A 12,660-nucleotide genomic window follows, 5' to 3' on the forward strand; every position below is an offset into this window, starting at 1 on the left:
ATGGGTTTAGTGGCTTTGTTCAATGGGACACTTATTTGGGAGAATCTCCTACTTGAAATCAAAACACCGGGTTGCAAACGCCTATGGCTAAGGAGTGCCCAACTTGCAAAGATCCCTTATATTTCTTTAACATGTTAAAGGAATAAAATCTAACCTAATGAGTGCATAACCTTTCAGAAGAAAATAGTAGCCAGATACTTCAAAAAGCATGTGCATGTGCATCACAGAGAGCTTGTATTGGCAGACTATAAAGTATGGATTTCCTAATTCATAGAATAACAAAGATCAATGAGTTACTTAAAAGATAGCTACTTGCTGCCACTCCTCTGGTGGATTTCCCTACTTCTGGAGTTTATTCGGTGGCTATCAGAGGGTTACAAAGTTCTTTCCTTCTTCCCTTCCATTCTCTTTTTTCCTTTTTTTTTTTTTTTTTTTTTTTTAATGTGGTAGAAGATATTCATTTAAATAAAAGAGGAACCATGACTTTTTCCATTGGTAATCTGGTCCATGTGTTCTCTGCAACTGAGCATTTTCAGAAGGGCCTGACTGTCTGGGTTAATTGTTTAATGCTTTTAGTTAGAATTAAACTTTGCACCTGCTCTGACAGTGATAAATTAAATGTGCTCCTTTTCCAATACTGTTGCCCTCTTTAAGTAGAGACCAAGAAGTGTATCTCCCTTCTTTCCCAGCGTTTGAGGAATCTGTGCTACACTTGAGTGTAAACCAGTATAATTTGTCACTAGAGCTAGCGCCAATTAAATTGATTGCGTTGGACTGAACTTTAGGACCTCTAATGCAAGCACTAAGGGAAAAATGGGCTTTTTTCTGCCCATTTCCCCATGTGGCACTTAGACATAGCTCAACAGTGGAAGGCTTTCAAGGTTCAAAAGGGTTTTATTTTCAAAAGAAATGGGCATTGATCAGTTGCATTTAAAGGCAAAGATAATTCCAGAGCTTGAAGGCTGGATTTGTGTTTAAGGTCTAAATCTCTTTCTTTAACCTTGGGGGGCCAGCATAACATAAAAGCAACAAAGAGATTAAGATTACAAAGGGTTTGCAAGTGTAAATGATGCAGTGGTATTCTTCAAACACAACACAGGCCGGATTCACAACCACGGCTCAGGTCAGCATTTGATCTGTTGATTTTACACCTGTAAAAACAACTTGTGTTTATTTGTCACTTCGGTGTTATCTTGGCAAACGTTTGGGCGAGGGTGCTGGCGTACTGAACTTGCTGATGCCGGGGAGTTTGAGCTCGCCTTCTTAAAGCTGATTGAAAAGTAAACACTCTAAAGGTCAGCATGGCAGAGACAATAAGAAAATCCTTTTTCTTTGTCAGTGTAACACAGCCCACATGAATGATAGGAGCAGTATGTGCTTCTATAGTCTTAAGTCAAGAAGTATAGTTCTAATGCCTCGGGGAGTTCAGCGGACCGCAGGGGAAAGCGTTTAGCGGCCGCCGGCATTCGTTATGCAGCCCACATACGCAGTCTGGCGAGTGAGCCATTGCCACGCAGGCTGTAAATATGCAGCAAGTAATTACCCTTCTGGGGTCTCTCCTTTAGCGGGCGACCAATGCCATTGTATTTCCAGCTCCGCCGAGAAGTCCCCTGCTCCCGGCTGTAAAATATCCCAGGGCACCCGCGCAGACCCAACCCGCGGCACCAGCGACCTCAGCAAGCACAGCTGATGCCAGAGCAGAAGTACAACGAAAAGAACTTTTGCCAGCACTTGGGCCGCAAGCAATGATCCCTGGTCGCATTCTTGAAAGGGTTTTGGCCAATAGTCTGTGCAAGCTTACAAGCATCCTCCTGTTTGGGACCAAAAGCTCCTTCCAAAGGTCCGGCAGGTCTTCCTGACTGCATGAGGCATCCTGACTTCTCAGTGGAAGAAACTTTACACAGGGCTCGTTTGCCAGTAAGCACCCATTCCTGTTTCATGCAGCAGTCCCCGATAAGCTGAAGGGAAGCCCAGTACCTCCTGAGATCATCCTGCTTGCACAGGAAAGCAACAGCCAGTTTCCTCACCGTGCACCCAGGGCAGTCGCCCTGCTGCCTGCACTGACTGAGTCTCCAAGAAAGCCAAACAATTGCGAGGTGGAGCTGGGCAGCCAGGGGCCTCCGGGCAGATTTATGCAGAACCGTGTTAATGGGCACAAGGAAACTGTCCAGTTTTTAATTATAAAAGGGCACTGTGCAGACCCTGCCTGCTGATGATATACGGGGAGAGGGATGCACCTAAGTACACCGTATTGATTCACGCAGCAGCAGCCAACCTGCTGACTGACTGATGTGGAGCACAGCGCTGGCCAAAAGCAGGGCGTGCAGCATTTTGTGCGGGTGTACACACGGCTGTAGCACGCCAGGCAGGAACGGGGACACATCGCTCAGTGCTAATGGGGAGGCTCGCGTAGGGCCCCCAAGGAAAGCAACCCCTCCTAAGGTATGTGTGCACGCGCATCGCTCTCACCTGAGGCTCTGCCCTTCATGGTTGGTAACGGGCATTAGCAAATGGACGCCCACACGTGTAGGCTGTGCACAGCTCCTGAGCACACCATTACTTTCTGCTCAGCAGCACAGGAGACACATCCACTGGCATGAAAATTAACAGCCCCCTAACCAGAACTCATCAGCTGAGAAGAGGCTCCCAGGGCTGGGTGCACACACAGACACCTCTACGTGGGGATAGCGGGTATGTCTGTGTAGACGTGCATGGACGTGTCCAAACCCAGTTTCCCCAGCTGACACCAACCAGCACAGTTCCACCTGCACCAGTGCGTGAGCTGGCTGTCAAACACTTCTGTTATCAGCTGCATCTCAAAGGAGAAATGAGAAGCAACTGTTTCAAAGCCACCACGCTTCTTTTGTGAGACTTGCTGCAAAAGCTGCAAAAGAAAGTGGATGTTGAACCAAGATAACCTGCACTCGAAGCCCACGCACAAGACAACTCGCCAGGTCACCTCATACTGAAACACTACAGCAAAACCAAATCAGAGATCAAGAAGTCACCATGCCTGTAACCTCTATCTACTGAATTTACTAGCCGAAAAGAGAGCCTCAAGGCTGACCAGGAGAGTTGTGCTCTTCAGGGAACACAGCAAGGAAGGGCACAAAGGCCAGTATCATTTGCCAGACTGAAAACTTAAGACACATGCAAAGCCGATTGCAGTTTTGTTGCTATTTTCAAAAGTGCAAGTTGTTTCAACAGAAGCCTAATCTGTGTATGTCTGGAATAGGAATGAATGGATTAGCCTTTCAAACCCGTCAAGATCAGGTCAAGATCATTCAAGCGAACCACAGCTACAGCAAAGTTGAATTCTGCATCCAGCAACTTGCAACACAAACAGAACATTTACTTATTTTAAAAAGCGCCCAATGTCAGCACGCTGCTTTTAGTGGCCTATGAGGATGACTAAGAGAGTGCAAGACTAGTAAACAGTAATTGATGTACCCAGATACATGCTATGCATTAGTCATCTGAGAGTGTGCTACCTGCACCAGCTAGCAAGGAACACCACCAGGCATTGTTTGAAAAACGTATCCTGATTACGGAACAACAATGGCATTGTTTGGTTTGAACTGCGGGTATTTATGTTATGCATTCAGCTTGCCCAGTGTTTCTTGACTGGTTCTTTTCAACTGAGTCCCATTAAATTAAAGTTCCTTCACTGAACATATTAGAGAAACAGTGAAGAATTTTTCATAAGCATTACTTGACCCAGATAGAGTATTTTCATCAGGACACGTTGGAAAATGGTTTTCCCTCACAATAGGAATGGCTCCTGTATTGTCAGGGAGATGCTTTTGTTTCACTTGATGCCACTAACTAGCCCAGGCCTCAAGTGCCATTAAGATATTTGGCGGAGGACTTCCAGATAGCATATTTGTTTGGAGGGGTTATTATGGAAAACAGAAAAAAAAATAAATCCCTAATCTGAGGCAGGCAGAGAGAACTGGAATCTGGGTCACCCTCTGCTCAGATGAGTCCCAGAGCCATGAGGCCAGGAGGGCCAACGCTGACATACACCCTGGGACCGGTGGAAAGCACAGAGCTCCCATCAATTCATGCATTGGGAAGCCTCTTCCTCTGGAGGTTTGGTCTCCGGTGAACAGCCTGTCTGTATTTAAACATGCAATTTGTCTCCCACTAAGAGAGAAAGGTCATCACAGACAGTAAGGGAACGGGAGAGAAACTTTCCAAATGCATCAGGAAAATGTTTTCCAAGGATGAGGGAAGGATGAGGGCCGTGGTGCCTCTGAAGCTTCATGGAGGCTCGGCGAAGAAGCACAGCTGCACCGTGCTGTCCCATGCAGCACGCAATGGACCCAGGGGACAAACACAGGATTTCACTGCGCAGCCACTGCCTCCCACAGCCATATTGTGCTGAGCAAAGTCATCTACAAGAGAAAACCAGAAGAAATGCTCTCCTAGGTTGGACCAAAGAGCACCCAGCCCCATGCCGTCCCGCCAGGAGCGGCAGGAAGACGTGCTGCTTAAGGGGCATGCACACCCGGCTGCTACCCAAGGGTCATTCCCCTTGCACTCTCCTGGTGTCTGGCATCCAGAGCTTCTCTGGTAGGATGGTGGAAGGTACACTCCTGCCCATGCCCTCCAGCATCTCTTCCAGATACCAGCTACATCCCACACTTGCTTTTCCCCAAGGGGCCTGGTGTCCTGGGCTACAAGATCACCCTGTGAAGGTGCACAGGGGAGAGAAAGGGGGTTTGGTCATCCTTTTTATTCATCCATAGTTGTTGCTTTCTGGCTATGTAGTAATGCTTCTGAAAAGGCGTAAAGGTCTGGTTGGGTATTGAAGAGCAAGGCAGCAAAGCATCATTCACTTTTGTCAAATCGCTCCCCACTGCACAGTGCAACCACCTCCATGTTCTTCTTCCTAATGTTATGAACCCCAGAGTCCCCATGGCTCTCCCTGTCTGACTAAATCCGGCCTCATCCTACACGCTTTCCTACAGCAAACCCTTCATCTTGGCATATATCCACCCAAATCCCGTAATTCTTCCACCTGGGACAGGTTTGTCTATGGAGCATTTCCATCACTCATGGCTTAATCACGGCAGACGCTCTCTGAAGTTTCTCACTTAACCAAACTGCGCTGCACCCTGCACAATCCCTTGGACCCGGCATGGATGCCCGTTCTCTGAGATCCTGCCTCAAAACAACACAAATTTCTCAAATAGCAAATAAACAAGTGAAAGCAGAGACCACACAGCTGCAAGCAGTTTTCATTGCCTCCAAGGTTCATCTGTGGCTATAATGTCCCTCAGTTCCTAGTACGTGCTTAAGTAAACCATGTTAGCACTGGAGAGATTTAAGCAGGATTTTTTTTTCTAATTACTAATGGGAAACAGCCACCCCCATCTCCTCCTGTCATGTTCATTTTAGGGAGTACATTCAATCAGCATTGCAGAGGATTTCATAAGAATGTAATTGCCAATAAATGAAACGAGTAGCAAACACTCCAAAATCCAGATGAAGAGTTTGAATCCTAACATTTTAAAAATTCTGCCCCATATTCTGCATCTTCTATCTCTGCGGCTGGGGCCCACCAGACAAGGCACAGGACACGAGCACAGCAGCAGTGCCCACCATCGGCCGCTCACACTGTCATAGTTAAGATGGAAAAATAAAAAGGAAGGACTGATGTCACCTTCTGAGAAGAAATAAGGGGCAGGCTGAGGCAGGGAGATTGTGCTGAAGCTAGCGTGTAGCCCCTAATCTCTTCTATTTCGGGGCAGAGCCTTCACCAGGACCACCCACACCTCCTCCTTCACGTAACTGGTGATCATCCGTTGCTCTCCACACCCGTAATCCTACAGCCGCTCTGCTCCTGACTGAATAAGCTACTATTAATGTCAAAGTTGGAAAGAGGGGTCCCTGTACTCCTACCTTGGGAAAAAATGATGGCTAGGAAGAAACATCCAGTGAGCCAAATTTTTGAGCTGTGAGATCAAATGACAGGTTTTGTTTAACCCAGGTCTCTGTCCATGCTGTGGCTCAAGTCACACCACGCAGCAGCCCTGCCTTGAAGGAGTGACCTCAGGGAAACCACAACCAACACAGAAACTGTGCCTTTGCCTGCCCCAGCCTGGGGCAAGTGAGCAGTGGGATGAAATTTCTCCTGTCATCTTTGCCTTGATTGCAAATGAAATGTGTTAAGAAAAGTGATTATGCTTAAACTCAAGTGGCTGAACTTCTTGTTGTGTGTTTTTTTTTTCCCCAATCTCTTCCTTTTTAAAAAGACATCCCTTAGACAGCTGAGCTAATAGAGTCCAACATCTTTGATGATAGTGATGCTAACACTAGAAACAAATTATAGTGTTCAGAAAGTTTGAAAGACTGAAAAGATATGCAGAACGTGTAACACCAAATTTGCCTGTCAAGTACTTTTTTTATTACTGCTTGTTTCATTTTATTTTATTCTTAAAACTGATGTTTTTGCAGCTATCTGCCTCGCCATTGGAAATTCTAGCTAGGAGAATACTGATTTGCCACTTCAATCATCGCCTGACAAACACAGTCCCCGCAAAGTGAGAGCCGAGCCATAACAGGTATTTCAAATCTGCAGAAGTCACAACACGTCACCCTAAAATGAAGCATTTCATTCACAGGACACACTCTTCTGAGAGCAGCAAACATTTTTAATTCTTTTTCTTTTCCTTTTTTTAACTGCATGAAGCCAACTTAACAAGTGGCCACGCGCACAGCCAGCATCACCTGGCAGCTCCTCAGACGTCAGCAGAAACTTCCTTAAATAAAACCAGCTGAGAGTCTAGCTAAACATTTTAAGTTAATTCGGGCTCAAGACTGTTTTCTTTTTTATTTTTATTATTATTATTATTATCATCTTGTGCTGTTTTAACCATATATTCCCTCATGTGATGCTTTTCAGTATATCATAAGGCTTCTCTGGAAGACCACGCAGCGCACACCGCGTTAATTGGTGGCCTACAGCATTGCTGCTTTGCCAACAACTCCTGCCACTGATGGCTGCTGCTTGTTGCAAAACATTGTATCTGGGGTGCTCTCATTGCGTCCTCAGACTCGCTGCGTCCAGTACTCCAAAGGAAAGCCTCCCAGTGTCCCAAACCAGCAAAATCACCACACAAAGACTGAGCAATACAGCACAACGGCACCTTAACAGGGCACGCTCCCCACTCACCAAGTACATTTTCTGCATTTTCCTCTATTACCTCTTTGGAAAAGAAAAAATAAACAGGCAGGTCGTCGCTTTCCTGCTCCACCAGATGACCCATTACAAGCTGCCTTCTCCCCCTTGAGATGGCGACGCACAGGAAGACCTCCAGAGCAGTCCACCTCATTGGGCACAAGGCATGCAGCAATGCCTGCCCAGGGTAATACATCTAACTCCTTACTTGTGTCCTCAGCTGCTTGGAAAAGTCAGACTGCATGAAGAGCATGCTTATGGGCACATCTGAAGATGCACCGTGCTACAGATGCCAAAGAGGAGAAAGCCACACCGCGGGACAAGCATTTGTCGTGCCCAACAGCGGGACAGAGGCTGTGCCACGAAGCCTGTGCCAAAGCTCACCTGTTCGTAGCAGGAGTATTATTGCCATGAACCCACCCTTCCTACTGGGCTTGAATCAGCAGAAATACTCTCCCTGCATTGAAGGTAAAAAATAACCAGGAAAATCTATTTCGTCTTGGTCTCAGCTTTGTTGCCTGTGGGTATTTAACACAGATCTGTCCTCCAACAATATGATGGAAACACTGTGTAAACGAGAATTTCTGTGCAAACGAGAATTGGCCAAGGCCTTTCATACCTGCTAAACGTAGCTGTGAAATACATCAAGCTCAACAAAATAATGATACAGTGAGAACCAGGGGTCCTCTGTTTGTATGGAACTTGTAGGGATCTTCTTTTGTTCTTTGGATCTGTGTCGGGTTCTCACATCCTAAATTTCCCATCAAATTTCAAGTTCAAACGGACAGCATAACTCAGCCAGAAGAAGAGCATTTCCACCTGACTCTGTAACTCAGGCCAGACTCACTTAAAACTCAGCCCAGGTTCATCAAAAGGTTTACAAAACCTCAGTGAACTTGGCCCAGATTGGGATGTGTAATGTGTTTCAGCTGTAACGACTTTCACCTGGTGTGGGGTTTGCTTACTGAAGTTTTCCCACAGTCCCAATTAGGGCTCAGATGGGAACTGTTGCTCCCCACCCATTTCTCTTATCTCTGCATCTTATAACTAATATTATTAAGCTAATGCATTTACTTTGCTCTTCAGCCATGGGAAACGATCATCCTCCTACTACCCCCTTTGATTTTAGTATCGAACATGAGAGCACAGACCCAAATTTGGATGTCAGAGCGTACAGGAGGTTTGCATCGACTTCACCGGGAGATTCTCATGGATAACAAAGAACCTTACTTAGGCCACATGCAACACTAAATTTATTACAGGATGGATTCATTCAATGTGCTATATTCACCTTTAGCCTAAAGATGCCCCGAGTTTGTTACCTTCACAGCAGTCCCAGTAAGAGTCACTTTTACCTTTGGGTCCAAAGGTCTGTGCGGGGGGCTTAGGCACCTCCCTTCGGCACCTCTTCAAGGAGAGCTGCACTTTATGAGCTTGCACTGCCTGGTATTGGTCGTCCATCTCCCTGCGCCTGGGTGGTGCCATGTAGCAATACAGAGAACATGAGCCTGAGCAGAGCTGGCAGGAACTCGCAGTATTGTTCTGGTAGCCGAGCAGGATTATTTAATGCTACGCAGACAGCTCACCGCAGCAATTTGCCATGGGCACGTCGCCACAGTGACTTGGTGCAGTTACCTGGGGTCCTCCATGCCCGCGCTCTTCGTGCTGGCTAACACAAAGGACAACGGTGGGAAATGTTAAGACAACACACACAGTGATGCCAGCAGTCTCACGGTGGTTTCAAAACTTCCAAACGACTGCAAGCTGCTGCACAGTAGCAAAATAGTAGCTGCTACTATCGTAGCTGCTAAAAATAGCAAAATGTACCTGCTTTTGGGGGTGTGCGGGACAACTTGGATTCCTCCTTACTACCTGTGTTGGCTTTTTACTAACAGCAGACACAAAGCTCCATAAACTTGTTTGGGTTGCTGCTTGTTAATTGTTTTTTCTAAGCAAGAAAACCAAATGTCTAGAAAAGCAAATTAGGAATAACAGAAAGGTTGTGCAACAGGAAGGGAAAAAGAACAGATTCAGGTCAGATCACAACCCAAGAAAGAATTACCCACTTCAGTAAATAATTCTGACTTCAGTAGTTACACTCTTAAAACAAAAATTTGCTAAAAAACACTCACGTAATTTTTTCCTTATGCTGCACAGCCTTTTTTTTCTTTTTTCTTTTTTCTTTTTTTTTTAATTTGGCAGTGACTGCTCTAGGAATGGTTACTCTTTTATTTAGACCAGTGCTCAAAAATTGCTTTGGGTCTCTCCTGCAACGTGGACGAGCACCACCAGCCCCTGTGACCCCAGAAAGCCCATAGGCTGCTGCGCACGGCTTCCTTGCAGACCACAGAGCTCAAGACTTTCAGACACGGTCGTCCAAGCAGCTGGCTCTTGCAGGTACACCTCGCGCTTCCATTGCGCAGAGAGGGCCAGCCCCGTCCTTGTGGGCAAATGCAAGGTGTCAGGTGGACACCCACAGACAACATCTTTCTCTCCTGCCAGGAGACCGTGTGAGATTTCTATAGAGCTTCACAGGGATGAAATTATCAGGGATAATTGGCATTAAGAAGCCATGTTCATTTTCTACTCACTGAGTCGAAGTCAGGCCATTCATCCGGGAACAATTCTTTATGCAGGAAAACTGAGTGAGAGCGCGTCCTCCTAGTACTGCCCAGCCTTGGGAAAGCCCTGCTCCTCCTCACAGGGAGGGCAGTAGCTTATCCTTATCACTTTTCTGCAAGAGATTCCCATTTAAAAATACCACAAATATTATCATGGGACTTGCTCAGGAGTTTTAAACAGGACCCATTTTCTAGCACCAAAGAGTGCTTCTACAAATCCTAAATTCTCCGTAAGGAAGTATTAATTTTTCTAGGAACAACCATACTTCCACCAGGAAAATGAAACAAGCTATTTTTGTTTAGGCCTGCTCAGACTTCATCAGAAATGTGCAGATGGTCAAAATGACCCAGAACGGTTCAGCGGCTGCAGTACGTTTCCCACCATGGTGCCTGGTTTGCTGTGAGCCATTTTCTCTTTCCCAGACGCGACTGCAGACACCGTCACACAGCACACCTCTGTCTACCTGAGCAGCATGTGGGGTCGCTCATTTGGAATATTAAAATGCAGGTATGGCAAGCCTTTGGTTTGGGTTTTGCTTTTTTTTTTTCATTATTAAATTCAAATTTGCTTAACTTCTTCTGGAACAGAAAGTGCTGAATCAGGATGAAAGCAGAATTAAGCTGGCCATTTTCTATGAGATGGCCATTCCTGGTTTTTTTTTTTTTGACTAGCGCTTTAAGTCCTTGTACAGATTTTCTAAGATTTTTTTCACAGAAAACACCGTCCCTTCTAAACAACCATTTTGTCAGCTCCCTCTTTTTTATGATGCTCCTGAAAGCATGCAGATCTATCCCACAGAACATATTGGTTGGACTCAAGGACAGATTTTGAGTGCCTGCTTTTCCTAGCTTTGCTCGTTTTCTAGTCTGTTTGCACTCAGGGAATCACAGAGCAGTTTGGCTGTAATTACTAGGCACAAGAAATATATAAATGTTCAGACAGAGGGCTGGAGCCAGTAAAAAACAAAACCACACATGGTTCCTGCAGTGCAGAAACTCTAAATATTTCTAGCTGATTCCAGCCTTCAATGTTTGTCATCTACTTGTTTTCACTTTTGTTCAGTAAAGTAGAGCCCAGGCTAAATACAAGAACAATTACACTTGGAAAATATGTAAAATATTTTTTTATCTCCTATTTGGCCAACCTGAATGTTTAGTGTCTGGTATTTTTAGCTGTGAACTTTTTTCTTCCCTCCTCCCGTCCCCCCTGCATTTTAGTGGCAAGGTTTCAGGGACCCATCACCTCTGGAAGAGGGAGGCCTGCAGACACTGCGCAGGGCTGGAGGCAGCAGCGAAACACCGTCCCTCGCTTGCTCGCAAGTCAGGAGGCAGCAGAAGCCGGGTTTTAATGCAATATGTAAGTGACTTATTATTTCCTCCCAGATACAGCCAACCAAGCGGCTTCCTTACTCCGACATAACTGCACTCAAGACCCCTTTCTTTGGAAATTTAGCCATACTCTAAGGCTTAGGATTTCTAAACTGGGCTGAAGTTGTGGGAGCTTCCTTTTTCTGGGGGTTCATAGCAGGATTTTAAGACAGGCCAAGTATTTAATACTCTGAGATCAAACGGGAGTTAACAGTGGTTCTGAATGCCCTTGGCAGCGAGCCATCAGCAGCATGGGGCCAGGATGCCCAGGAAGATATTTTGGAACAAACCCCAGCAATTCTCCCTCTTTACGCACCTGTGGCCCCAGAGCTGCCGGCAGGGCTACGGCATGAGCCTGAAAGCACATCCGATACGTTCACGCTCTGCCCACAGGTGATTTCCAGCTAGACGTGCGGTGGCGAGCAGAAGAGGGAGTGCTGTCAAACACGTTCTCCAAAAGAAAAAAAAAAAAGGATAAAACAAAACCTGATCTTCGAAGTTTCATGAAATGAGAGCTGAGAAATCAAACATATGCCAGGAGTAGCCCAGAGTCTCAGAGGCTCAAACGTCAATGCTCCAATATTAGGCTGGCTATTGACCCAACCACTGTAAAATGTTGCTGCTCTTCACAGTTTTTAAATAATGTACCCATTGCTTCCTGGATCTATCAGGCCTGGGAGCATAAGTGGAGTGCTAAAAATGCAAATGGCTTTGAAGCTGCATTAATGTGAAATAAGATGGTCACTCAGTGTTAAGCTGTCTAGACTTATGAATAAAGTCCCCTTAAATCGAGCAAACCCACCTAGCAAACAAGCTCATTTGTGAGCCCTCTCTGCATGTAACATCTCCAGGTGTCTTTCCTCCTCAGACCTGTGCCAAAAAGCCTTCCTAGAAACTGTTCCCTGATAGCTTCAAAGCCTCATGGTTTTGCAGTCCCACTGAAATTTTGCAAAGGCACCTAGAAATTTCAGGTTGAATATAACACGGTAGCCGACGGAAAATTTAACAAATAAAGGAAAAGAAGAATTGAAAATTAACAACCCTGCCCCACCCCAGCCCCCCCTTTTTTTTTAACCTTCAGACACTTTTGTTGCAGGTAATTTCAAACAGTCAAATAATTGAAATCTGGGGTAGATTGTATCCCAGGAGTAAGGGTTTTTCTGTACGTAAAAATAAAATAAAATAAAATAAAAAAATCCCACCCCTGAAGTCATTAAACAGATCTATCACTTAGTCACAAATCTAAGAAAAAAAATCAGCTGATAACAAACGGAAGTCTTCCTCAACAACCTATAGGACTTTGTGTCCAGAAGTTCATCCAGATACTCATTAGAAGTTTGCTGTGGGCTCTCTGATGTTTGCCCAGAAGGGACCGATAAATCACAGGAAGATGGGAACCAACTCTCAAACACCTGATATTTCTAAGCCAGCCTGTGTTAAAGGAAAGGAAAGGAAAGGAAAGGAAAGGAAAGGAAAGGAAAGGAA

Source organism: Oxyura jamaicensis, chromosome 3 (genome assembly GCF_011077185.1).
Source record: "Oxyura jamaicensis isolate SHBP4307 breed ruddy duck chromosome 3, BPBGC_Ojam_1.0, whole genome shotgun sequence".
NCBI classification, from domain to species: Eukaryota; Metazoa; Chordata; class Aves; order Anseriformes; family Anatidae; genus Oxyura; species Oxyura jamaicensis.